The following is a 27,545-nucleotide window of genomic DNA, read 5'->3' on the forward strand; positions in this document are numbered from 1 at the left end:
CAAGGGTGTGGCTGGGATCAGACACAGGACTACGAAGATGAGACCCTCCCCTCCTCCGTTCGTATCTCTCAACTTCCAGCCCAGCGCTGTATCTCCTCCGCCACCTTGGGCGTCCTTCGGTGCCTGCTGGGCTCCGACTCCTCGTCTGTCTCGAGAAGCGCCTTCAAAAGGGTTGGCCAGGGGCTGCCACCTCTGAAAAGGGACACTTGGCCTGCCCTTCACAGTGCCATGTAAGCAGAAACTATTTTCCCTTCCGCGGCTCCATGCCTGAGGTTGGAGAAGAGCGCCCTCTAGTGTTAGTTCTTGGAAGAGACTCAGCGGCTTCTTCCAGCCTAGGTGAGGCCCCAGGGAAGGGGCCCAGCTGGGATGAGAGGGGCGGTGCTTAACTGGGTATGGCAGAGAGGTGGGGAGGGCGGACAGACCCGACTCTTCAGCCAGAAAGCCCGGCGGTGCGTACTTGGCCTTTCAGGCCTGTTCATGGACCAAACGCACCTGTTCCTTAACCCTTCTCTTGTAACGCCCAAAACTCAGCTCTAAGTCACCTGGCCACAACAAGCTCACCTGCCTCTGTGACTGAAGAAGGGAAAGGTGAGAAAGGCATCAAGCAGTGCGTCTGGGTATAAACGAGGGCACCCGGTTGTTGGTTGAAAGCACCAACCCTGGGGTGGCCTCCGTCTGAGCCTCCGTGGTGCTGCAATGACCAGTAGATCAGTAGTGTCTGCTGCAGGGGGTTGGGGGAGCTTAGCAAGGTGTGAGCAGGCAAATGTTGGGTGGCGTGCCCTGTGAGGATGGTACCAGGACTGCCTGGTGATGGACTTTCCAGGGCCCCACCACCCGATTCTTTGAGAGGGGCAACCCACTTTTTTTCCAATCCTCAGTAAAGTACAGCACAATTCAGATTAAAGCCTCCCCTCCTTTTCCTTCTAAACAGATTAGCTTGCGTAAGCCCCCTCCTTAGCTGCCAGCAGCCAGAGGACATGCCTGTGGTTCTTAGAAGGCAGAGGCTTTGGGAAATGAAGTGGTGGAGGACACCGTCAGTACTACACCCTCTCCCTTCCCAGCCTCACAAATGCACTCAGAATCTTTTTCGTTGCTGTTTTTTCTTGTGAATTATAAACTATCTTCAGCTCTAGGTGACTTTTTGAGTTTAATCAGACCCTAAACTGCTGTACCTACGAGGTCAAACTGAATATTATTTGTATATAATTTTGCCAAGTCTCTTTCCAGTCATAGGTAGGATGACCACCCATTTGGGTTTGCCTGGAACGCTCCTGGTTTACATTTGTCACCCTGGAATAATTATTAATGGTGTTCCCTTTCGTTCTGAAAAGGGTCCCATTTAGATAGTAAATTACAGTCACGCTAATCACAGATAATCTATATAAAAAAACATTTAAGCATTAGGATGCAGAGGATGTGAAAGGTAATGTTACCAAGAATTTGAGCTTTAAATGGTTATTATAATGTTGGCATAAGTAGCTCTCAGCTTCCTGGCAGCTGGAACAAAAGAAAAACGTGAAGGGTTAGGAAGTTGATTCTGTCTTGTAAAATGATGCATATTCCATTATCTTGAGGGGCATATTTACCAGGCACTAAATTTTAGGAGGAATTTTTCACATAAATTGTTATATGAGGGACACTGAGTAACATAAGGGACTGTCTTCGGTGGTAGTTTTTGCAGAATTTTCTATGTGGCCATTTTTTATATTGATCCTCAAAAATGATTATGGTTTTCAAATTTTCTCTTTCTCTGTGAAAAATGGGGAGGGAGGGATTAATTGAGATAATATGTGTACAAAGTGTCAAGTGAATTATAACTATCAAAACATTGTAATTTTCATTCTTATTATATTATTCAAAATTCTCCTTTTTTTAATTGAACATGGCACCTTGAGTTGAGCTGCCGCTGAGCTCCCAGATGGCTCAGTTGGTTGGAGCACGTTCTCTCAACCACAAGGTTGCCGGTTCGACTCCCACAAGGGATGGTGGGCTGTGCCCCCTGCAACTAGCAATGGCAACTGGACCTGGAGCTGAGCTGCGCCCTCCACAACTAAGACCGAAAGAACAACTTGAAGCTGAATGTCACCCTCCACAACTAAGATTGAAAGGACAACAACTTGACTTGGAAAAATGTCCTGGAAGTACACACTGTTCCCCTTCCCCAATAAAATCTTTAAAAAAAAATTTCTCCTTTTCTTGATGGGACGGCAGAGAGAGAAAGAGAAAGACATGGCTAGATAGTGGCAAAAAAAGGGTTAAGACTCCTGTTTAACTCTAAATGCTAAGAACACCTCACCAAGCCATTTTGAAATTCTGTCAGGCCACCGGTGGGGGCTGGGGCTGGGGGAGTGGGAAGGTGATACAGAAAGGAATTCAGAGACCTTCAATGGGGGTGGCAGCCCAGATGCAGAGACTAGAAATGGTGTTTTAAGTCATCTCATAAAAAGATGTTATTAACATAATTTTCTTTTAGCAAAGTAAAATTTTTCTCATGGTGTTTGAGTCACTCTGGGTTAAAACAAAACAAAACAAGGCATCTGTTTTTTGTAAGTTAAGAAAAAGGCTGTTCCCAGGGATACAGCCCCTCGGGGCTAGTTCCAGCAGTGGGGTTTCCAGGATTATAGCACGACCTTCTTTTCAACTTCTTCTCCAGGCCAGTGGATCTCAAAGTGTGGTCGCTGATCAGCAGCATCAACGTCACCCAGAAACTTGTTAAATATGCAAATTCTCAGGCCTTACCCCAGATCCACCGAATCAGAAATGGGGGTGATTCTTTTGGCACACTGTGACTTGAGAACCACTGCTCCAGGCTGTTATTAGGCCTCTGTCTGGCTTCAAAGAGAGGAGAGAAGCAAACTCATGGCAATTCTCCCTTTGCTGCTCTCCCCCACCCGCCAGGCAGGTTGTCCTTTCCAACCTCCTAATAACCATTGCTTTTTAGGTGTGGCTATTGCACCTGGACTTGCCCCAAAATGTAGTGGCTTGGCCTTTGTTTGATGGTTTGCCTAGCCTATGCTACCTTTACCAAGGACTTCATCTGATGGCCCAGTTTAGTTTTGTTTTAAAGAAAAAGTACTTATCTCTTCAGCTTCTGATATGTATGGCTGATTTCCAATTGGAATAAACTAAAAAGGATCCCATTTATTTTTTTAAGGGTAATTATGTCTCCAGGAAGTGACAGCTATAACAGTCCAGAACGTAAAATTCTATAGAAACTGCTATTTCCTCCTACAAAGGGCTTTTCACATTTCCAAATAGGTCTCAGCAGAAATAGTTCATCTGAGCCTGAAAGAATATTGATTCACTTTTCAAGGCATACTGAGCCTAACAGTTTTTCTTGCACACCCTGCTATTGCAGAGACCAGTGTTGTGAATACAGATTTGCCAAATGGGGAAAGAACCCTCAACCCTTCTAGCGGAGGGCTTTTCTTGACTAGATATAAACTATAAAAGGAAATGAAAATAATTCTGGCTCTGTGGACCTCAAATTGCCTTGTTCTGTGTCTTTTTTCCCTGTTGAGCTTTCTGGACCACTCAAGGCATTCTTCCCCAAGCTTTATTTTGTATGCAACATGCTACCAGGAGAGAGGCTGAAGCCTTGGAGGGTGGGGCCCAGTTCCTGGGATGCTGGGCAGGAGGGCACACCCTGGAGAGCTGAATTCCACTTCCTGACATCACCAGTGAGCACTACCCATCTGAGCTCTGGCATAAGCTACCTTGGCTAATATTGAGGGGAAAAACACCCTCAAGAATGGGGTAGAGTAACAGACGGAGACAAAGAGAATCAAGAACAGAAGTGTCTTTCCTCTAGGACACTGGTTCTCAGCCTTGAGCTGCACATTAGACTCCTGTGGGAAGCTTTTAAATTTCTGACAACCAGGCCATACTCTGGACCAATTAAATCAGAATCTCTGGGAGTGGTACCCAGGCATCAGCATTTTTTTAAAGCTCACCGGGTAGTTCCAACGTCAGCCAGGGATGAGAACTATCTTTTCAGCATTCACTCCCTCCAGCAACTGCTGCTTCTCCTGCCTCCTCTCAGGAGAACCCTGCATGAGGGCATGAGCCCCTTTGGATTTGTGTCACCTCATATTTTCTTCATTCTTCTGGCGTTGAGAGCCATGATGTAGAATCAGGGTCATCTTATGCTAAGGGAAAATTTTAGTCTGGACTTCTTTTGTTCAGGAACCCTTATTTCCCTTTGGATCTTGTGTCTTTATCAAACTCTGAGTTGGAGTCCCAGAAGAAACCATTGGTTTTATTATTTAATAATAAAATATAAAGACAGGCCTATCATTTGACTTTGAACTTCTTGGTCACTTCTGGTTGAGTATGATCAACAAATGACCCTTTCTTTGGTAAGACAGTGCTTCATGAGAGTAGTTAAAGAAACGCAGAGTCTCAACAATAGGATAGACTCTTAATGTTTTATTGTACAAATATGGTGTCCCCTTTCAAATGTTTATCACCAGGGCCCCTTCCAAACAGCCATTTTAAAGTTTGCTAACTTATAACCAACCAGAAGATCTACCTTGCTCTCCCTCGCTGGGCATAGTGAGGTCTTGTTTTTTTTATAAGGCCCCTCCTTTTCTGACGACAAAGCCATTCTTAGAAGGGGTCTTGGGTTGAACTTGTATGTAAAAGACAGCCTGTGATTTTGGAGTCTTCAGGCACTTGGGTGTGGTAGTCACCAACTTTTGCCTAATGAACACTCTCCTCTTTCTTTGTTGCAATGCGACTCTTCTTCTAAACATTAAAAGCCTTTTAAAAATTCTGAAACAGGTGCCCCTACTCCCACCCTCAAATCCCGTCCCCCTCACATACATTAATTCATCATACTCTTGGCAGGAACAAGAGCATGACAGACCAGCAGAAAAAGTGGAAATACACTCTAGGTTGTGGACCAAGTAAGCGGTGGGACACAAGTAAGCTCCTCCCTCTCCTTTACTCCCCTCTGCTGCCTGGGATGCCTCCACTAAGCATCCTCCCCAACCTGTTTTCAATGAAAGAAAAAAAAATGCTGTGTCATTTCAGAGAGGGACTATACACTGGCCCCCGGGTATGTGTCAAAGGGGGATTGGTTTCAGGACTCCCCCAGGAGATACCAAACTCCAAGGATGCTCAAGTCCATTATATAAAATGGCATCGTACTTGCATATAACCTGTATTTGCAAATAGGCTACAGCAGGGTGTGCCTACACACCACTTCATTCACGTGGAGTCAGTGTAGTGCTCAGTGTGTGGCAAAGTCAAGTTTTGTTGGTGGGAAATTTCCAGGATTTGTTTTAGAGAATATTTTCCACAGATGTGAAACACACAGATACAGGGCTGACTCTATTTTTTTTTTTTTTTTTTTTTGAGCAAAACTTAGACGTTTATCATTTACATCCCTCACACTGTGTGAACTCCCCACCCCCCATCCACCATCCCCCCGTATGTTCCCAAAACCTCTCACCTTCCCTTTATCCCCACCCCCCCGCCCCTCTAGCAACCCTCTGTTTTTCCTCCATGTTTCCAAAACTCTGACTCTATTTTGAAACTGTTAAATGTCTATTTCGCCTTTGTGTTACTCTTCCGAACCTATTTTATCTTTCCATAAAAGTTGAGTTTGCCGTTTTCATTCCTAGGGAGGATGGACTTACTCTGGATACTCTCCAGTCTGAGGGCCCGGAGACTCTCCCTGTCTCAGAACAGGAGAAATCATTAAGATTTTTGCCTTAGCCCAATTCCCCAGAAAATGGAGGCTGAGGCAAAGCTTGCATGCTAAACCTTTACTGCTGAGAGGGGTTGAGTTCCAAAAAAGTGTAAGTGAGGAAAAAAGGAAGTGAGGAAGCAAAGCAAATCCAAGGTCGCTTATTACCACACAGGCCATAGCTTCTTAAGCAAACACAGCTGGTCGCTCAGGGAATGGGTGTTGATGCAGGGGGCTGGGGTATGAGGCAAGCTAAGCAAGATCTGACTTGGGGGCACTTTCTCCGGATGACAGATTTAACTCTGTGACAAGGACGCCAGGGGATGAGGTTCTAGGGTGGCTCCTAGGAGCCCTGAAAAGTGATAGACAATGCTGAGAGCTGAAGTGGAAATGCCCGCATTGCACTGGCAGATGCAAGTGAAGGAATAAAAAGGCTGAGGAAAGTGGGCTTGCTGGAACGGATAGAGAATGTGAGGCCAGAAGACCGACCAGGGGAGTACATTCTGTGGGGTTGGGTGGGGGGATGACGTTAGCTCAGGAAGGTGAGGGGATTTTTAATCTTATCTGACAAGTCATCTTTATTTTCTAAAATTTCCAGAATAAGCTCTCAGTATTAAATAGTAAAGCAAGCAAGTCACTGAGAGTTCCTCCCTTATGTGCTGAGTTTTCCTGGAGGCAGAGTGCAGATTGTACAAGAGGATGGACCACCTTCAGGGAGATTGAGTGCTTCAAGCCCTAAGATGTGAGGGGCAGAAACAGTCAGCTCTTTGCAGATGAGGTGTGGTGTGGCGGGGTAGGGGACAGGCCCCAGTGTCAGTTCAGCAAACATTTGTGCAGTATTGCCTGTGTATCAGGCACAGTACCAGGCATTGATGGTACAGATATTAATCCGATCTGGTCCATGCCGTCCAGGAGCTCCCAGACTAGTAATCAAGAGCTGGCCCTGGAGGACTTCATGCCTGGCTAGAGAGCATCTCTTTGGGCCTGAGTTGATATTACTGCTGAGACGGGCTGACTTTGAGTTGCTTTCCTAGTAAAGAAAAATCCTCTGATCACGGCCCACACCCCTGAGACTAGGCGAGGTCAGGGCCAGAGCTCCTCCCTGAGGCCCTGTGTAGCAGTTAGAGGGGCTGCCGCCTACTGCCCAGGCTGACAGCCTTCTAGGGAAATCCATGAAGAAAACACGCTGCAGTTGTGTGACATATTTTCTCCGAAGTCTCTGTAGGGTTTTGGCCACCTTGGAAATGAAGAGGAGAAAGACCCGGAAGCAAATGGCTGAACACAATTCCACTGGACTGGAAAGGAGATTCTCGGACTCGTGGTTGTTTCTCCCCAGTGCTTCTCATGCTGCCTTCGCGTGACAGGGTCTCAGTTGCTGTCGTTGATCGAGGCTGGATTGTTATTGGCTGCATCTAACAAATTTTACTCAGTGCCTTTTTTGTTATTATTGTAATTAGGAAAGTACTAAAGGCTCTGACCACAAATTTAGACAGGCACAGATGTAAAGTAAAAACTACCCCTCATCAACCTCTGCTCTTACTAACCAGAAGTAATGACTCTTAATTGCTTCTTATAATTTTCCTTTTAGAAAATTTCCTAGCAAATGTAAGCATCACACACACATGCGCACACACACACACACACACACACACACACACACACACAGCTGGTCATACTACACATCAGATCCTTGATTTGCTTTTCTCACTTAAAAATATATATTGAAGCTCTTTCGCACCAGCCTATCCTATTTAATGGCTGCAAAATGTATTTCATTGCACAAGTGTACCATAGTTTAGTTATCCATTCATCATTTGTTGGGTATTTATATTGTTTGCAGCTTTTTGATCTTATAGTGTTATAGTAAACATAATTATGCATACATCATTGGGGACTTCTACAAGTAAATCTAGATGATATTACTAGAAGTGGAACTGCCAGGCTGACTTTTGAAAGATATTGCCAATTGCTCTCCCCCCAAATTTATTTGATATAACTAGTGTATGTACCTGCATATTTCTCTACACCTAGTACCTCCCTGGGACCAGAGCCAGAGGGGCCCCTGCCATGGGGTCCCAAGCTGTAGAAAGCTCTATTCTGGCTCTCCTCTGGGTGTACCCTTCCCGCAGGGCCTGGGTGTCAACGGGATGTGTCCACCTAGAGCCTGCATCATTCGCCTTCTTGACTGTGCTCTGGGTATCTGGGACCCCAGAATTTCCTCCCCAGAGAACCCTAAGCTGACCTCTAGTATCTGCATAGGCCTCTTCTTGGATCCATCTTCTAAATTATGTATGGCTGGTACTCTGATCCCTAAGCCCTAAGGTGGCCACGGGGTAACCATATATGGGGTGTATACAGGGCTTGGATGTGTGGGCCGGGGTGCACACACACACACACACACACACACACACACACACGCGAGCACAAGGCACCTCACAAGTGGAGGACAGAACTAGGGTAGAGAAAGATGGGGCAGGCTATGGAGTAGGGTCTGGGAGCTGTATCTGGTATAGGAGTCTGAGGATTGTGAGATTTCTAAACTTGAACCTGGCCTTTCAGATTGAGATATATTTAAGGTAAGAGAAAAGAACATTTTATTTAACACTTTTCTTGATTTGTGACTTTGAAGTATTGAATTATATAATATGTGGGTATACATTTGTATTGTTTGCTTTACTTTGCAAATGTTAAGGATTTGTCATTTCCAAGTTTTTAATCTCTGCCAATCTATTGGTTAAAAAATGATATATGCAACTGTGGTGGACACGTCTTTAAAATTAGTAAAGTTGAGCGTATTATGTATGTCTCTTAGCTATTTACTTTTTTCCTGTGCACTGCCTTTTCCTATCCTTTTTTTTCTTTCTTTTTTAATCTTTATCTTATTTATTTATAAATTTTTGTGTGTGTATTAAGCTAATTAGCTGTTTGTCATATGTGTGGCACATGTGTTCTCCTCCCCTTTTTTTGTCATTTATGTTTTGATTTTATTGAGGATATATATATTTTTGCCATGTAAGTGTTTAAACATTTTATGCTTTCAAATTTATTCATCATTTTTTTCTTTTCCCTATTTTCTTTTCTTTCTCTCTCTCTCTCAACGGCTATTGTTTACATGCTATTTATATGTTCCTCTACAACCTATCTTACTCTAAGATTCCTTTAAAACAAAAAAATATTTATGCTTTTTCCCCCCACCACATCTTGGACATACATTACCTCCTGAGCCAGTCAAAGAACAGCGTCAGAGAGAGGAGAAGAGTGGCAGAACAACAACAACAAAAATTGAAGAAATGATGGCCCAAATTTTTCCAAATTTGATAAAAACGGTAAACTCACAGACCCAAGAAGCTCAGTGAACTCCAAGCAGTAAGTGGTATAGACCATGTGGTTCAGGGGCCAGGTGGCTTGGTGGTGGCAGGAAGCACAGGTAAACATTGCAGAAGGAGCTGCCAAAGCCTGTCCCCTGCCAGCTGTCCCTGACACCAAGGACCCATCATCAGCTGACCTGGATCTTTAAGAAGGTCATCAAGTTACTTGGCCTGGGTCTCAAAGTCCTTTAAAACTAAACTTGGGGTATCCAAAGGACTTGAGATTTAGAGCAGTTGTCAGGAAGGCAAGGTTCTAAACACCCTCTAAGGATTGGATTGACGTTGCTACAGCTTTAAATGCCATGGAGCATTGGGAGCAAAATGATGCATTTTATTAAGGGAATAAATATCTACAACTGCATGCTACACAAATTTGCTCAGCTCTAGATTTTAGAAGTATTTTCCAGAGTCTTATTTTAATTAGAGCCCATTGCATTCAATTTTCTATTGTTTCTGGCCCAAACTAAGTTGTCACACTCAGATTAATTTCTCCTAGAAGAGAAGCAAGGCAATTATGGGTGTACACATGGTGAGTAACTCATTACTGGCAGAGACTATTGATATTTTAAGGAGTATTATTTACCTAAAATGTTCAGTGATACACTGTTAGATGATAATATTTAATTAGACTATTAACTCAACATATGACTTAGTTCTTTCTCAGTTGAATGGAGAGCTCTACCTCCAGCCACTTTGGTTCATTGCGGCAGGTATCTCACAAGTGCTGGTACCACTGTTGGGAAGGGGTGCAGGGCACTTTTGTGGCCCTCCACCTTGCCTCCTGCTTTTCTGTCCTGATCACAGCTCTTTGAAACTTGAAAGGGCAGTGCGGCACATGGAGAAGTCAGGAGGGCATCACATTGGATAAAAATGATGGAACATCAGGACTCTAGGCAATCCTCAACGTTACCGTGCCCGCCTTATCAGTCTATGCTCGCAGTTGGAGGCTGGGGAGGAGAGGTTTTAAGGGCACACAGCAAGATAGTGGCAGAGATTGGATCCCTGTTTTAATTGGGGAAGGGGAACAGGACTTTATTGGGGAACAGTGTGTACTTCCAGGATTTTTTTCCAAGTCAAGTTGTTGTCCTTTCAATCTTAGTTGTGGAGGGTGCAGCTCAGCTCCAGGTCCAGTTGCTGTTGCTAGTTGCAGGGGGCGCTGCCCACCATCCCTTGTGGGAGTCTAACCGGCAACCTTGTGGTTGAGAGCCCGCGCTCCAACCAACTGAGCCATCTGGGAGCTCAGCGGCAGCTCAGCTCAAGGTGTCGTGTTCAATCTTAGTTGCAGGGGGCAGAGCCCACCATTCCTTGCGGGATTTGAGGAGTTGAACTGGCAACCTTGTGGTTGAGAGCTCACTGGCCCATGTGGGAATCGAACTGGCAGCCTTCGGACTTAGGAGCATGGAGCTCTAACCGCCTGAGCCACTGGGCCGGCCCTGGATGCCTGTTTTTTGACTCAGAAGTGTTCAGATCTGCTGAATTGCTCATTTCTAATTAGACTCTGGAGTAGAAGTACTTCACATCTTTGTCATTTTTGATGCAGGCAGCCCTTTAAGATCCTGTCCCTCAGAGAACTTTAAGCTGAGCATTTCTCTAATTTCAAAGTGAGCAGCCAGGACCTTGGAAGGAGGGGAGAGGTTTAAGGTGGGGCTGAGAATGGCTTTGCTGGACTCTCTCCTAGTTCAGCTGGCCCTACCTCCTGAGAGTCTCTGGTGCATCCTGCCTGTCTCTGAGAGCTTATTAGTGAGCCCCTGGAGGGCAGGGCAACTGGGAAATAAAAGGAGCAAAACCTCAAATTGAACAAACCAATTCCTCATTAGCAGTCTTGGGAAAAGTCTGGTGAGAACCAGGCCTGGAAGGTGTTCTGAGATGCCCCTTTCTTGAAATTCTAGAGATAAGCTTTGTAGCCTCCTGCCCCCAACCCCAGCCATTCCTGGGTCTTATCTTTTCAGAGTCTTTTCATTTCTACAAGCTCCTCCTTTTCCTTCGGCCACTGGCTTGGGCCACGCTTGCTTCCTGTTCAGAGCCTGCATCCCCATCCTGAGGCAGGGCCTTTTGAGATGACCTGCCTTTGCATGTCCTGAGCCCCCAGTTGGAGCTGCCCTAGAGGGCAGTCCTGACAGCCAGTACCTGGGGGCCTGGTCCTTGCTCGCCTCCCTGACACCCCCTCCTCTGCAGCACCGGCACAGAGGGCTGGGCCAAGATGTGAGGGGGTGGAGGGGAGGGCTTCTGGAGGAATCTCAGGTTTTTGACTTGGGTGACTGGGAAGGAGAGAGAAGGGAGGGGGGAAAAGGATGGGAGGGGCTGAAGGAAACATCACTGAGGAAAATGGCTAATGACGGAGCTGATAGCCAATAGTAAAAGAAAGAGGAATGATACTAAAAGTGATTATGCTCCTTTTTATTTAATTGAAATTTTCTCTTTTTTTCAATTAATAGTATGTTGTTTACTGGAGATGCTTGGGAAGGAAGGCCCCATTGTTCAAAATATCTCTTCCAGGGGCCTGAGAATCTATCAGTTGAGACTCCATTTTTGGGTCTTGAAGCGTTTTTGGTCTTTGGGGCTCTTTTATGAAAAGCTAATATGCCTCCAGAGCCCCGGTCACCTCTGAACAAAGGCCAGTGAACATGCACCAAACTTTCCTGGCCATTCACCGCTCTGCCCACTTACTCTTCTCCTGCCCCTCCCTCTCCCCCTGACCCTCATCCCTGTTCACAGGCTCCAGGCCATAGTGCAGCTCTCTGGGGACCACAGCTATTCCCAGCTTGCTGAGCTTTTGCACACCTAAGGGACATAATTTTTGCTGTTGCCTGTGTGTGGTGTTCCCTTCCTCATCTCTGCCTGGCCGAATTCTACTTAAATATCACCTATGCAGTATTCCTACCAAAAATGTTTAACCTGGATCCAATCATGAGGAAATAATCAGACAAACCCAGATTTTTGGATATTTTACAAAACAACTAGCCTGGACTCATGAAACTGTCAATGTTATGAAAGAAACCCACCCCCCCAAAAGGACACGGTCCTGTTCTACATGAAAGGAAACTATAGACACCTGATAACTAAATAGAAATCATGATTCTTGGTTGACATCTTGATTTAGGGAAATAAAACTATTAAACTATAAAGGACATAATTTGGACAATTGAAGGAATTTGAGTGTAGATTACTTAGATCATATTATTGTTACCAATGTTAAATTTCTTGAACGTGTTCAATTGTATAATGGTTGTGTAGGAAAATTGCCCTGTTCTTTTGAGATACTTGCTGAAATATTTGGGAGTGATGTGTCATGATATCTGCAACAAAGTTTCAAATGACTCAGCAAAGTGTGTATGCGTATGTGTATATATATATAGAAAAAGCAAATGTGACAAACAGTTAACAATTCATGAATCTAGATTATGGCTTTATGGGGGTTCTTTATACTCTTCCTTCATCTTTTCTGTAAATTTAAACTGCTTCAAAATAAAAGTTTGGAGGAAAAATATCTCATCTATTATTGACTCTGAGATCAAAGGCAGTCACCTCCTCCTGTTTTTTGGCCTCAACCTGAAGGAATATCTCCCTCTCCCATCCTCCCAGACCCTATGGTTTTGCCTGTTACATCATCTGGACCCAGCTGCCCTGGAGTGGAATAAACTGCAGTTGTGTCTGTCCCTCTCCCTGGGCTGTGAATACCTGGGAGGCAGTGGCCATAGAGACATCAGGTGATGGAGAGGGTGAAAAGCAAGCCCTGCTATGTCCCAGCTTGGCCTGGGACCAACCCTCCTCCCTCTGACCTGTGCTCCAGGCCCCTGATTAAGGGCCCTTCCTACTCCTGTTGGGTCATGCCCTCCCAGGCAGAAAGACACCAATTCCAAAGCAGAAAAATCTATTTCAGTGTAGCTTCAGGGTCCAATCAGGGTAGCAGACTATTCTGGTGGGTGTATTTGTTCGGGTTCTACTGAGGAACAGAACCAACAGGATGTGCATGGATGGAAAGAGAGAGAGAGAGAGAGAGAGAGAGAGAGAGAGAGAGAGAGAGATATCTATTTTAAAGAATGGTTTACAGGATTGTAGCAGCTTTGCAAATCCAAAATCTGCAGTCTAGGTGGTCAAGGTAGAGACTCAGGGAAGAGCTGCAGTTCAAGTCCAAAGGTGGTCTGCTGGCAGAATTCCCTCTCCTTCTGGGGAGGTCAGTCTTTTTCTACTAAGGCCTTCGATTGGTTGGATGAGGCCCACCCGCATCAGGGAGCTATTCTGCTTTACTCCAAGTCCACCGATTTAAATGTTAATCACATTCAAAACACCCTCACAGAGACATTCAGAATAATGTTTGACTAAATATCTGTGCACTGTGGCCTAACCAAGTTGACTTATAAAATTAACTATTGTAGTCCGCTCCCTGTCAACCTGACACCCATACACCTCTCTTAACCACACTTAATCTCCAAATAAAGGCAATAGTAAGGTCATGGTTCCACCTAACATCATCCACTACCCTGTGTACAACTGAAAATGCTCTAACCGTTTCCCCCAAAGAGGAGGCAAAGTCCCTGTGATGTTTACTCTTCTTGGTATCCCATAACTTCAATAATATGATGTAAAGTTAACAATACTACAATATATATGATATAAAGTCAAAACATCTTATGTTACATGATAAGGGGATACAAAAGGAAAGAAAATGAAGACAATACACACACACACACCCAAAATAAGGAAGACATACTGATGACAATTACAATTCTTGTTTCTGTAACTGATTACATGATTGTCTCTGGTATTTATAATTACCTTTCCCCACCACCCATTCCATGTTCCCTTTGCCCTCAGCTGGTCATGGTTCTTTACCTGGTGGGGTGACCCTAACCTTCATTCAATGAAGGGTCTAGGCCATTAATAGTTCTACCTGACTTTGGTGGTTGTAATTTTCCATTGACTTGAATTACAGAGCACGGTAATACTAAGAGACAACCTAAGGGAACTCCCGCATTCCAGATCTGCTCCACCTTACCTCCACTGTGACGTTCAAGGAGTATATTTTGGCACCATCTTCTTGCAGCTGAGCCTGTCCAAAGCCACTTGGCCATTTAAAATGTTTCTCAGGTCCTCATTCTGCGTCGTACTTAGGGTCCTCTCTGCATATTTCTCATTCTGTTTAGGTCAGTTACTGTGCTCATTTATGCCCACACATACCTGGCAGGGAGACTCAAGATGAAGTTGGGTGAAGCTAACCTTTGGCATCATTTTTTCTCATGTGTCCCCAAGCAGCGGCACCTACCCTTGATCCTCTGCTTGTCAGAGGACCAAACTCACAGACATTTTAAGCTTAAAACAAACAGTTACAAAGCTGAACTTTGCCTCGATGACAAACACACAAGCATCCAGATCTCCAAATATTGTATTCTATCATGAGTTAGCTTTGCTTATCATATGAGTATGAGACTATCCCTTCCCAGCTAAAGGCAAGCATTGAAATAAAAGCCGGGAAGAGTTCTCCAGGGGTGTCTCTTATACCCTATCAACTGAGAATCAAGAGAATTCCAGGTGTATCTGGCTTGTAACTTGCTTGGAGAGGATCCTGTGTGCGGATAGTACTAAGGGAGACTTGTCACACAGACCACAGACAGGAGACGGGCTAAGGTGAGAGAATGCCGACTGTGAGAACTACTGTCAACAGGAGGAAAACCTTCTAGTCTTAGGAAGTGCCTGGTGTGAAGGGGGGGGGGGTTTGGGGAGAAGCAAATAGGTCCTTGGAACCTGCAGCAGCTTTGCAATTCCATTTCCCCTTTGAAATAGTAGGCTCTGTCTCTGGGAGCAGTAAGCAGAAAATATAAATAATACACATTCATTGGAAAAAAAACTGATGAAATTTTCATCTAAATAAGAATATGGTTTTGTATCCTGGTTTTTAAAACTGTTTATTGTAATATATTAAATATTTGTGGAAATAGTGGAATTTGAAGTTCAGAAAATTCAATCAGATCGAAGGGTTGATCATCTTGTCTCACATTTTTGTCTTTTAAAGTTTATATGAATTAGAACCTAGAATTACTTTTCCTAATTGAAGGCATCAGATCTGGGCATCTGTAGTTGTCCTCAGTGAAAGAAGTTTCCATGTCACAAAGTAATTCCAGCTTCTGTTAGGTTACTTACAAAAACAATGCCCGACCGGTTATAAAAATATTTTGTACTCCACATAGCCTTATCAGTGGGGACTTTTATCCTTTTTTCCCCAAGGCAAGAACCTTAGGACAGTTGGTTTAAACAGCCTTTGTAATAGGGCAGGGATCTGTCTCTGCCACTTCCTACCTGTGTTGCTGTGGGCAAGTTATTTGTCCTCTCTAAGCCTCAACTTCCTCAGCTGCAAAATGTGGATAATCTTGGGTTACTTTTAGCACTGTTGCAGAGACTAACTGAAATAACGCACACAAGGCACTTGACATAGTCTGGTACATAGCGATCAGTCACTTACCAACTGCCAAGTTGTATTTCTGAAGACAGGGACCTGCACTAGTTCCCTGCATTGCATTCCAAGAACAAAGCACAGTGTCTGGGATGTAATAAGGGCTCAATCCCTGTAAACTGAAGGAAGGAGGGAAGTTTTATGGGTTTCTGTAGCTTGGGGTGGGATGGACAGAGGTGGGGACACAGTTGTTTTTTTCATCTCCTCATACGCTTTTCAAAGATCCCAATTACCTCAAAAGAACTTTGCTTAAATTTCCAGCGTATAATTTCCAACTCTGTGGCTTCGTCATTTTAATTAAATCTGTTAGAGTCAAGAGACAGAAAGGGGTGTGGGGCTGTGGGTGCTGATACTGTCCCTCTTTTTCCCTTAAGGTCCCAGCACTTGTTTTGCTTGCTCATTCACTGCAGGGAAAACGTTGGGTCTCCAGTTCTCATTTGTAGAATTCAGTATTACAGTCATGTTACGAACAAGAGCTCTTTTCAACACGCTAGATTCTGAGCACCACAGCTTTGTTTTAGAATACATTGGGCTTTTTCTTTCCTTCATTGTCAATTACAGAAAAAGCCATTTAATATTTCTAAAATTCTGCAGGTTAAGGTTAAGTTTTCCACATAATATTTTTTTTTTTTTTTTTAAGAAAATTCAATTACATCAAGACAAAGAGAAGCACCTGTGGCTTTGGATAGTAGATGGTGTTATTATTCTCTAACCCCCAGCAGAACTGAGCACAGAGCGCTGCACATGTGGGTGGGCTCCTGGAGGGCTTCAAGGTGGCTGGCTCAGTGCAGGATTTCTCCTGCACCATCTGGCATCAGCGCTTAACACTGAGGGCAGAGAAGACCAGGGGCATTCAGAGATAGGGCAGGGAAGATGAGGCAATTACTAGCTTGAGCTGGCACTCAAGACAGGTGTGAGCCGGAAGGCAATTAAGAGCTGACACAGGGACAGGAGCAAATACCGTGGCTCTCTGGGCAGGGGGATCTTCTGAGGGTGTTTCATCCCAACTGTGTCATTCAGGAGGCGACCTCTTACAAATCCTGTCCTGAACCGCCACCAGAACTCCCACTACTTTGACATATCCCTTTTTCAGAAGACTTACAGGACTTCTGATGGTTCTTTTAGTTTCTGCACATATCTCATTTTCCTCCTTGAAGGAATCCGGAATAAGGGCTCATTCCCTCCAGCACCTACATAGTTTGGTAATTAATGAGATGAAATGTGCTAAGTACCGCAGAGGAATTGCTTTTATGGGGGGTGAGGAGAAGAGTAGGAAGGAGATAGAATCTTGGTACAAGCTATGTTGGGAGCGACTTGGGTCCCACACAGGTTCTGCTTCCATGTTCAACCCCAGAGATGAATCTTCCCAGTGTGAAAGTCAGCAGCCAGGACCTTGGAAAGAGGGCAGAGGTTTAAAGTGGGGCTGAGAATGGCTTTGTTGGACTCTCTCCTAGTCCAGCCCTTCAGCTGGCCCTACCTCCTGGGAGTCTCTGGTACATCCTGCCTGTCTCTGAGAGCTTATTAGTGAGCCCCTGGAGGGCAGGGCAACTGGGAAATAAAAGGAGCAAAACCTCAAATTGAACAAATCAATTCCTCAGCAGTCTTGGGAAAGGTCTGGTGATAATAAGGCCTGGAAGGTGAGCCAAGATGCCTCTTTTGGGGCAACTATTGGCTTAGTCTTGTCCCTCCCTCATGCTGTCCCCCCCAACAAAAACAATGAAAATGGAGTCTGAGCAAGGACTTGTGTACAGGTAGTTTATTTGTGAATGAATCCCAAGGAACAGGAGTGGAGGACTGGGAAGAGTCAAACAAGCAAGGAGGAAAGAGAGGCAATTCAAGAGTGCAATACTGAGTGGACCAAGTTGGCACTACTATGGGCACCCAGGGCTCTATTATCTTAGGAGCTGTACAGAATGTACCTTGGAATTGCCCACCGGAAGAATGGAGAGCAGAGCATTTCTCCACCAGCTCCTGTCTGCCTTCGTTAAAGGTTGTCCCATGAGGTGTTACTTCCTTTACACGTCCAGGTTTATGCACCTGTCAGAATGGCAGGGGGTTTCTGCAGGGGTCCCAGACTGCAGTGGCAGATAAGCCCTGAGGCAGCAAGATACCAGGTGCAGCTGAAGCAAGATGCACTTGGGTTATGCCGTATGCAGCTGGTTGCGACCGCATAGCTGGTATAAAAAGAAGGTCTGGGAAGATGTGAGGTCAGCCACAGGCGGAGTCTGATACAACCTCAGAGAGGTCAGACGTTGTTTTCCTGTCTGCCATAAAGAGAACTATGTTTCCATTGAATTCTCAGTCTAAAGTTAAGATCTATTGTTTTCCTAGGTGGAAATATTCTTTTAATTAACTGCTTTTCTGGGAATGCATAACCCTCAAAGTGTGACGTGGTGACCCAATGTAGCGATTCATTGTTATGGTTGTGGCATGATGTATGTAGACACTCCTCTGAAACACAGCACTGAAGCAAGTACTCTGGCTTGAGTCTGTCTGTTAAACGGGTACAGAAAACCAAGTGCATCATCCCTTCATGATTATTTCACTCTTCAAGGCTCTATGTGCCAGGAGCTGGGGATAAGGAAGACACAGTCTCAGACTCAGTAAGTTCACGGAATGGAGCTGGCAGGTTTTTTTAAAGCCCCACCAGGCTAGTACCTCTCTCCCATTTTCATTTGCTCGGTCCCTTTCCAATCAGTCTTTTCTCTGTATTCGACCTAAACTAATTTGCAGGGACAGTTTCCTTCTCTTCTTAGTCTGTTTATTATTCTAGAAACGGTGGTGGCAGCCTGATCAGCCTGATCTGTGCCACTCTCCTCTGATGTTCTATTGTTGAAACTCTGGGAAGCTGTGCTATCCAATTATTTTTAAAGACGCCTAGGAGCAAATTGTTAAATATATTTCGTCTGCTCAAAAGACACTTAAAAACTAACTGATCAACCCTGGTGAGTTCCAAAGACAGCAAATATGCATAGGAGCTGGAAGGAACCTCGTCCTCACCAGGGTTTCCTCACTTCCTGAAGCAGCACCTTCTTTCCCCGCGGGGTCCTGGAGGGAGATGGCGGTGAGATCTGCGCCGGATTTAGGGCCGAGGTGGGCAGGCAGCAGGGGGAGCCTAGCGTGAACAGGCAGCTGGGTGCCTAACGATAGAGGGGCACGCTCTGCTGGAGCAGGGCCAGGCCAGATGCCCCAGCGCCAAGGAGGTGGCGCGGGAGCACTCCCCGCCCCGGCGACGCCAGCCGTCGGGCCCCGCCCGTCCGGTCCAGCCCTAACACTGGCAGGCAAGGTGTCTAGGCGCGTCCGGTAGCCGAGGCCGCAGGAGGGGTTTCGTGGAGAAAAGGGCGGCAGCGCCCCCACTCGGTCGGCCAGTCCAGGAGCTCGGGTACCTGTAAAGCGCCGGATTAAGGCGAGCGTGCCAGCTGAGCCCTCTGCAGCCCGGGCCCCCTGACCATTTGGTTTGGGGTAAGAGGAGGGGTGCTCATCTCTACAGCTGGGGTGGGATGCGTCGGCGCCCTTTGCTCAGTTTGGGTCGGCCTTGCGCGGCCCTTTAGCTGAGTCGCCCGGATGCGGGTGGGAAAAGGGGCACAGAGTCTGGCAGGACGGGCCCTGCGGCCGCCGTGGAGTAAAGGTAGGAAGATGGATCGATCCCGCCCAGACCTATCTCAGCGGTAGATGGGCCTCACCCGCCGCCCTCCCTGGCCTTGTATCCGCGCTGTGGGAGCCCGGCCTGGCGTTTATTATTCGGAGTAAGGTGCTCTGCAGGAGGAGGCCCAGGTTGAACACGCGGCCCCGATTCCCAGGTACAAACTTCCGGACTCATACTTTCCTGCTGCGACATTTTACAGAAGGAGACCCTGTCCCCAAGAGGATAGGAACAGGCCCAAAGTCACAAGAGGATAGGAACAGGCCAAAGTCAGGGGCCCAGCCTGGACCGAAGCCAGCAGTCCCGCCTTCCATCCCCGGGCTCTTGGGCATTGCTCCCTTCTCCACCGTATCTCCTTTCTTCTGCCCGGTACCCGTCCTCATCCTCCCATGTCCTCCAGGAGGCTCTATTCTCGCGGATTTGGGGAGTACTCGCTCCCCCACCTGCTGCGGCTTCAGGAAAGATGCTGGACAGCGGTCAGGCCGCCGGTCCAGCTGCCTTGAGCACCGGCCTCAGGACCGGGGGAGGAGGAGGACCAAGCAAGTTGATAGGCGCCGCGGGGATGGGCTGGATATGCTGGGTTGGTGGTGCTGGGCCCGGGTCGGCCAGGGCCGGGAGCAAAGGGGGCGCACCAGCGCTAGGACTGTGGGGCTTTGTCTGGGCGGTGCCGCCCCAGCCAATGGGAACGCGGCTCGGGCCGAGCCCCCGTGGCTTCCAGCCTCCTGCTGGCGGGAAGGGAAGACGGCCTTGAGATTGGCTGCGCCGCACGACGTCCCGCGGCGGCGCCTGCGCGTCTTGGGCGTTCGGCTCTTTCTTGAGCGTTAGATGAAGAGGGCCTGAGACTGTATAGTCCCGTCTGTCTGCGCGTCTTGGTTGCGCTTCCCCCGGGCGGTCGCCTCGGGGCCGCGCCCTGGTGGGGGAGGGTTTGTCTCTGCGCCGCGTCGTTGAGCTCGGCGCGTTTTTTTCCGTCCAGTTAGCCAAAATCTGAAAATAGCTGCTGCAGAGTCACAGTCTATCCGTGTGAGCGGTTGCAGAGCACATATTTCCTTGTGGAGGGCCGTCTGCAAGCCTCCTGCTGCCGGGATCCTTTATGACGCAGCAAATGTCCTACTTTCTAGGACATTTGGAGCCGGGCCCTGCCCTGGGCATATACCCCTGGCAGGCGAGGAAGCCGACCTTTTGAAAGTTTGTGGTTTTCATACGCTCCTTCAACACACGTTTTTAGAGCGCCTTCTTCCTGTCAGGCACCAGAGTAGATATTTTGGAGGACTTATAAGTCAGTGATGCAACATGTGGGTCCTAGCTTTGGGGGCTTCACAGCCCAGGTGGGGATTGGTGGTTAGGTGAGGGCTGTGAATGGCTGTAAACAGAAATACCTCTAATACTCCCCTCCCTAGGTAAGTGCTATTATAGAGGCACAGAAGGAAAGCATGAAATGGGAATGCAGGGATTGATTTTTTAAATTAATTTTATTTATTTTTGTCAATTACAGTTGACATTCAATATTATATTAGTTTCAGGTGTACAGCAGAGTGGTTAGACATTTAATTTACAAAGTGATCCCTGGGATTTGTCTAGCACCCACCTAGCGCTACACATAGTTATTACATTTACATTATTATTGCCTATGTTACCTATGCTGTACTTTATATCCCTGTGACTATTTTGTAACTACCAATCTGTACTTCCTAATCCCTTCCCCTTTTTCACCCAGTCCCCTAACCAACCAGTTTGTTCTCTGTATCTATGAGTCTGTTTCTGTTTTGTTTGTTCGTTCACTCTGTTATTCAGATTCCACATATAAGTGAGATCACTTTCTCTGTCTGACTTATTTCACTTAGCAAAATACTCTCTAGCTCGATCCCTGTTGCGAACGGTAAGATTTCATTCTTTTTTTTAAATGACTGAGTAATAGTCCTTTGTATAAATGTACCACTTCTTTATCCATTTGTCTATTGATGGGCACTTAAGTTGCTTCCATATCTTGGCTATTGTAAATAAAGCTGAAGTGAACACAGGGGTGCATATATCTTTTCGAATTAGTGGTTTATTGTTTTGGATTTCTTTGGATAAATACCCAGGAGTGGAATTGTTGGGTCATAAAGTAGTTCTAATTTTAATTTTTTGAGGAACCTCCATACTCTTTTCCATAGTGGCTGCACCAATTTGCAATCCCAACAACAGTGCAGGAGGGTTCCCTTTTCTCCACATCCTCACCACTTGTTTGTTGATTTATTGATGATAGCCATTCTGATAGGTGTGAAGTGATATTTATCTCATTGTGGTTTTGATTTGCATTTCTCTGATGATTAGTGATGTTGAGTATCTTTTCATTGGTCTATTGGCTATCTGTATGATCTCTCTGGAGAAATATTCAGGTTCTCTGCCCATTTTTTAGTTGGATTGTTTGTGTTTTTGGTGTTGAGTTGTTTGAGTTCTTTATAAATGTTGGATATTAACCCCTTATCAGATGTATCATTGGCGAATATCCTCTCCCATTCAGTAGGGTGTCTTTTCATTTTGTTGATAGTTTCCTTTTTTGTGCAAAAACTTTTTAGTTTGATGTAGTCCCATTTGTTTATTTTTTCTTTTGTTTCCCTTACCCTAGAAGATAGATCAGAAAAAAATAGCACTAAGAACAATGTCAGAGAGTTTACTGACTGTGTTTTCCGTTAGGAGTTTTATGGTTTTGGGTTTTACATTTAAGTCTTTAATCCATTTTGAACTTATTCTTATATATGGTGTAAAAGGTGGTCCAGTTTCATTTTTTTGCCTGTATCTGTCCAGTTTTGTCAGCACCATTTATTAAAGACTGTCTTTACCCCATTGTATGTTCTTGTCTCTTTTGTCATAGAATAAATGACCACATAGATGTGGGTTTATTTCTGGGCCCTCTATTCTGTTCCATCGATCCATGTGCCTGTCTTTATGTTAGTACCATGAGGTTTTGATTATTATAGCCTCTAGTATAGTTTGATATCAGATAGTGTGATGTCTCCAGTTTTGTTCTTCTTTCTCAAGATTGCCATGGCTATTCTGTGTCTTTCGAGGTTCCATATAAATTTTAGGATTATTTGTTCTAATTCTGTGAAAAATGCCATTGATATTTTGATAGGGATTGTATTGAATCTATAGATCACTTTGAGTAGTATGGACATTTTAATGGTGTTAATTCTTCCTATCCATGAGCATGGTATATACTTCTATTTATTTGTATCTTCTTTAATTTCTTTCTTCAATGTCTTATACTTTTCTGAGTGCAGGTCTTCTATTTTCTTGGTTATATTTATTCCCAGGTATTTCGGTTTTTTGATGCAATTGTAAACGGAATTGTTTTCTTAATTTCTCTTTCTGATAGTTATTGGTGTATAAAAATGCAACTGACTTCTGAATATTCATTTTGTATCCTGCTACTTTACTGAATTCATTTATCAGTTCTAATAGTTTTTTGGTGGAATTTTTAAGATTCTCCATATACAGTGTCATGTCATCTGCAAATAATGACAGTTTTACTTCTTCCTTTCCAGTTTAGATGCCTTTTATTTCTTTTTCTTCTCTGTTTCCTGTGGCTAGGACTTCCAACACTATGTTGAATAAAAGTGGACATCCTTGTCTTGTTCCTGATCTTAAGGAGAATGCTTTTAGCTTTTTTGAATATGTTGTTAGCTGTGGGTTTGTCATATATGGCCTGTATTATGTTGAGTTATGTTCCCTCTATTCCCACTTTGCTAAGAGTTTTTATCATAAATGATTTGGATGCTGGATTTTTGTCAAATGCTTTTTCTCCATCTATTGATATGATCATATGATTTTTATTTTTCATTTTGTTTATGTGATCTATCACATTACTGATTTGTGGCTATTGAACCAACTTTGCATCCCAGGAATAGATCCCACTTGATCATTGTGTATGATATTTTTAATATATTGCAGAATTCAGTTTGCTAATATTTTGTTGAGGATTTTTGCATCTATGTTCATCAGAGATATCAGCCTATAATTACCTTGTTTTTTAATATCTGTCTGGTTTTGGAATCAGGGTAATGCTTGCCTCATTGAATGAGCTTGGGAGCCTTCCCTACTCTTGAATTTTTTGGAATAGTTTGAAAAGGATAGGTATTAATTCTTCTTTGAATGTTTGGTAAAATTCACCTGTGAAGCCATCTGGTCGAGGACTTTTGTTTGTTGGGAGTGTTTTTTATTACTGATTCTATTTCATCAGTTGTAATTGATCTGTTCAGATTTTCTGTTTCTTCTTGATTCTGTCTTGGAAGATCGTATGTTTCTAGGAATTTATCCATTTCTTCCAGATTATCCAATTTGTTGGCATGTAATTGTTGATAGTATTTTCTTATAATCCTTTGTATTTCTGTGATGTCAGTTGTCACTTCTCCTTTTTCACTTTTGATTATATTTATTTGAGTCCTCTTTTTTCCTTTTTGAGTCTGGTTAAAGGTTTATCAACTTTGTTTATCTCTTCAAAGAACCAGCTCTTGGTTTCATTTATTTATTTATTTATTTAGACTCTGTTTCATTTATTTCCACTCTGATATTTATTTCCTTCCTTCTACTCACTCTGGGCTTTGTTTTATGTGCTTTTTCTAGTTCCTTTAGGTATAAGGTTAGATTGTTTGAGATTTTTTTTGAGGTAGGCCTGTGTTGCTGAATTTCCCTCTTAGGACTGCTTTCGCTGTGTCACATAGCTTTGAGGTCATTGTATTGTTATTTTCATTTGTCCCAAGGTATCTTGATTTCTTCCTGGACTCATTGTTAACCCATTCATTGTTTAGTAGCATGTTCTTTAGCCTCCATGTGTTTGTGTGTTTTCAGTGTTTTTTTTTCTTGTAATTGAATTCTAATTTCATACTATTATGGTCAGAGAAGACACTTGATATGATTTGAATCTTCTTAAATTTATTGAGACTTATTTTGTGGCCTAACGTGTTCTATATTGGAAAATGTTTCATGTGCACTTGAAAAGAACATATATTATGGTGCTTTGGGGTGAAATCCTTTCAAAATACCAACTAAATCCATCTGGTCTATTGTGTCATTTAAGGCCGCTGTTTCCTTGTTGATTTTCTGTCTGGAAGTTCTATTCATTGATGTCAATGGGGTGTTAAAGTTCCCTTCTACTGTAATTGTAGTACTATCGATCTTTCCCTTTATGTGGGTCAATATTTGCTTTATATATTTATGTGCTCCTATGTTGGGTGCATAAATGTTTACAAGGGTTATATCCTCTTGAAAATATTCTTCTCTGTCTTTTATTATAGGCTTTGTTTAAATGTCTATTTTTTCTGATATAAGTATTGCTACCTAACTTTTTGTTGTTTCCATTTGCATGAAATCTCTTTTTTCATCCCTTTATTTTCAGTCTGTGTGTGTCTTTTGATCTGAAATGAGTCTCTTGTAGGCAGCATATGTGTGGGTCTTGTTTTCCTATCCATCCTGCTACCCTGTGTCTTTTGATTGGATCATTTAATCTATTTACATTTAAAATGCTTATAGATAGGTACATAGTTATTGCCATTTTATTATTCATATTTATTTTTTCCCACCCCCCGCCGCTTCTTCTTCTTAAAGAAGTCCCTTCAACATTTCTTGTAATACTGGTTTGGTGGTGATGAACTCCTTTCTCTTTTTCTTCTCTGGGACAGAGATTTGATTTAGGGGATCAGGAAATGTATTTTGGAAGAGGTGTTATTTGAATCAGTTAGGACTTGGTCAGATGATGATGTCAGATTTGGTATAGGACTAGTAATGTGCAGAAATTGGTAAGTACAGGGCTTGTTGAGCATTGGTGTAGCAAATGTTATAATGAGTAGAAGTGAAAATTATCATTGGAGATAGGATTTGGAGGGACCAGGTGAGGACGCTCAGCTTGTATGCTTTGATTTGAAACGTGGTAAACACTTATGAATAGAATGGCTCCTTAATCGGTCAGTTAGGCTAATGTCATTTTTTATATCTGCACCAAAATCTTAAAAATATCTTTGATGCTTCCTTCTTTCATTCACATCCTACATTTAATTTGTCTATAAATTATTGTGGGCTCTACCTTCAAAACATAGCCGTATACTGTGCCCCTGGATTATTGCCGTAGCTTCTAAATGGTCTCCCTGCTTCTGCCCTTGTCCATCCTTGGTCTATTCTTAACCCACAGAGAGTTATTGTATTAAAATATATGTCTGACTTCAGATGAAAGCATTTTTGATTCATTCAAATATTAAGTGCCTACTGTGTACAGGGCACTGTTACGTATTGGGGATACAACGGTGAACAAAACAAAACCTCCACTCTCAGAGCTTACATTCTAATGGGACTGAAAGACAGCAAATAAGATAAATAAGTACAATATGCATAATATTATGATGTAAGTTTCCAAGGAGGGGGAAAGATGGAAGTAGGGAAGGGGGATAGAAAACATCAGGGGTGGCCACAGAATGTCTTACTGAGTAAACATGTGAGTAAAAGACTGAAGTGAGAGGATGAGCCCTGTGGATAATGAGGGGAAGAACGTTCCAGGTAGAGGGGAAAGTAAGGGCAAAGCCGGAAGCAGGAACTTGCCTGTCATATTCCAAGGACAGCAGGAAGGCTGCTGTCACCGAGGTGCCATGGACAAGGCGGGGATGAGGTCAGACAGGCCATGGGGCTCAGACCATGGAGGGCCTTGTAGGGAATCTACAGTGATTTTGGCTTTTACTCTGAGCAAGAATCGGTGCAGGAGAGACATAATCCAATTTATATTTCAGAGGCTCACACAGGCAGTGCTGAGTAGTGTCTGAAGAGGCGTGGAAGAGGGAGCCTCGTTGGGGGCTATTGCAATAATCCAGGCAAGAACTGATGAAGGCTCAGACACAGACGATAGCAGAGGATCCTAGATACATTGTGAAGGTGGAGCCAGAATTTGCTGACAACTTGGCTGTTGAGTTTTCGAGAAAGACAAGAGTCAAGAATGGGGAGTATTTAGAGGAGCAGATACTCAGGGCCATAGCACAAGCTTAGTTTTGGACAGGTTACATTTGAGATACCTATTAAGCATTCAAGGGGAGATGTTGGATGGGCAGTTGGATACATAAGTTTGGAGTTCAGAAGAGAAGGCTGGTTGGAGATAAACATTTGGGAGTTGGCAGCACGTTAATCATATTTAAAGCTATGAGAGCTCATCATGGTGGTGAGAAGAGACCAAGAACGGAGCCCTGAGACTCCATTGTTTAGTGGTTTGATCTGAATTTAGTAGGCAAGCCCTGTTCACCCAGGGATGGAATGCCTGCTTAATCTGCCACTTGTAATTATGGCTATTTTGGCAGCTCTGGTGACACTTTCTCTTAGGGAGGGAGAGATGAGAAGCAGAGAGGGGGAGGCCCATCTTTCTGCTGTCATTACAAGACCTACAACGTGATGTTCTCAGAATAAGGGGGAAGCTTAAGAATTAATAATGATCTGCAGAAAGAACCTGCTTTCAGGGTGTTTTAGCCAATATTGTTTTGGCTGCAAGTAATAGAAACTTTAAGCTTGCTTAAATTGCATGGAGAGTAAATACATTGCGTGCTGTATAGAGCTGGAGAGCAGGAGGGCAGAGGGGCCTCAATAGCAGATCTGCCTGAGGAGGCTCTGTGGTTGTTTTTTTTCTCTCTCTACCTCCACCTCTGCTCCTTTCTGCAGGCGTGCCTGACTTTTTTCTCTGCAGACTGGCTTTCTCCATCTCTCTGGCTTCAGGCCCAATGTAGCATAGCTGCCTGCTTCCCACTCCAGCAGCCAGATCACATGTCCCTGCCCCACAGAAGCTGAGTTGCATTCTTTCTCAATGCCAGGGGACAGAGTGATGGGTTTATTTTGGGTCATGTGTCTCTACCTGACCCAGTCCTCTATGGTGGTGGTGGTAGGTGGTCTCACTGTCCAACTTCAGCTGCAGGTGCCAAATTGTGTGGGTAAGAAGCAGGTCCAATAAGACAGGAATCAGGTGAGCAGGACAGACACCCAAAAGGTGACCACTGCTGAGAGTGTGACGTGTTTGTTCCCTGAGGAGAAGTGGCCACCAACCAAGTCTAATCGGATGACTGGATTGTTTCTCAGGCTAATCCAACTGTCTGCGTTAGGTTTGCCTTCACTGAGCTGGGCTACAAAGTTATATCCTTGGCTTTTATTGAAGGTGTCTGTTAAACACAGATATATGAGCGTCACCCCTACTCTTAGGATCCAATGGTGGTGAGAACATTGTCTATTATATCATTTGGTGTTCCTATATAATGCGTTTAGACTTTTGTTCCAGAATAGTTATTTCTCTAAGGAATGACAAGCATCTTTTTTTTCTTTTTTCTTTTTTTTTAAATTTGTTGGGGTGACAATTGTTAGTAAAGTTACATAGATTTCAGGTGTACAATTCTGTAA

At 44.2% G+C, this 27,545-nt stretch overlaps 1 protein-coding gene and 1 long non-coding RNA gene across 6 annotated transcripts in view; one reads left to right on the forward strand and one right to left on the reverse strand.

Annotated features, from left to right (window-relative positions):
* LOC141571048 (uncharacterized) overlaps positions 1-14,235 on the reverse strand; it is a 38,710-nt gene extending 24,475 nt beyond the window's left edge. The window contains exon 1 of the long non-coding RNA XR_012495542.1: positions 14,057-14,235. This is a non-coding gene — a long non-coding RNA (uncharacterized LOC141571048). The remainder of the gene's footprint in view (positions 1-14,056) is intronic.
* A 225-nt stretch (positions 14,236-14,460) lies between these two features.
* Positions 14,461-27,545, forward strand: part of BDH1 (3-hydroxybutyrate dehydrogenase 1) — a 35,399-nt gene continuing 22,314 nt past the window's right edge. Inside the window, exon 1 of one of the 5 annotated variants that reach the window (XM_019723504.2) lies at positions 14,461-14,685. The gene's annotated coding sequence lies outside the window, so the exon portion shown is untranslated. Of the gene's footprint in view, positions 14,686-18,502; positions 18,602-18,745; positions 18,971-20,004; positions 20,337-20,523; positions 20,549-27,545 lie in introns of those variants that run through there. The other 4 variants (XM_074329791.1, XM_019723496.2, XM_019723517.2 and 1 more) reach the window with 4 other exon arrangements.

This window comes from Rhinolophus sinicus, linkage group LG01 (assembly GCF_036562045.2).
Source record: "Rhinolophus sinicus isolate RSC01 linkage group LG01, ASM3656204v1, whole genome shotgun sequence".
NCBI lineage: Eukaryota > Metazoa > Chordata > Mammalia > Chiroptera > Rhinolophidae > Rhinolophus > Rhinolophus sinicus.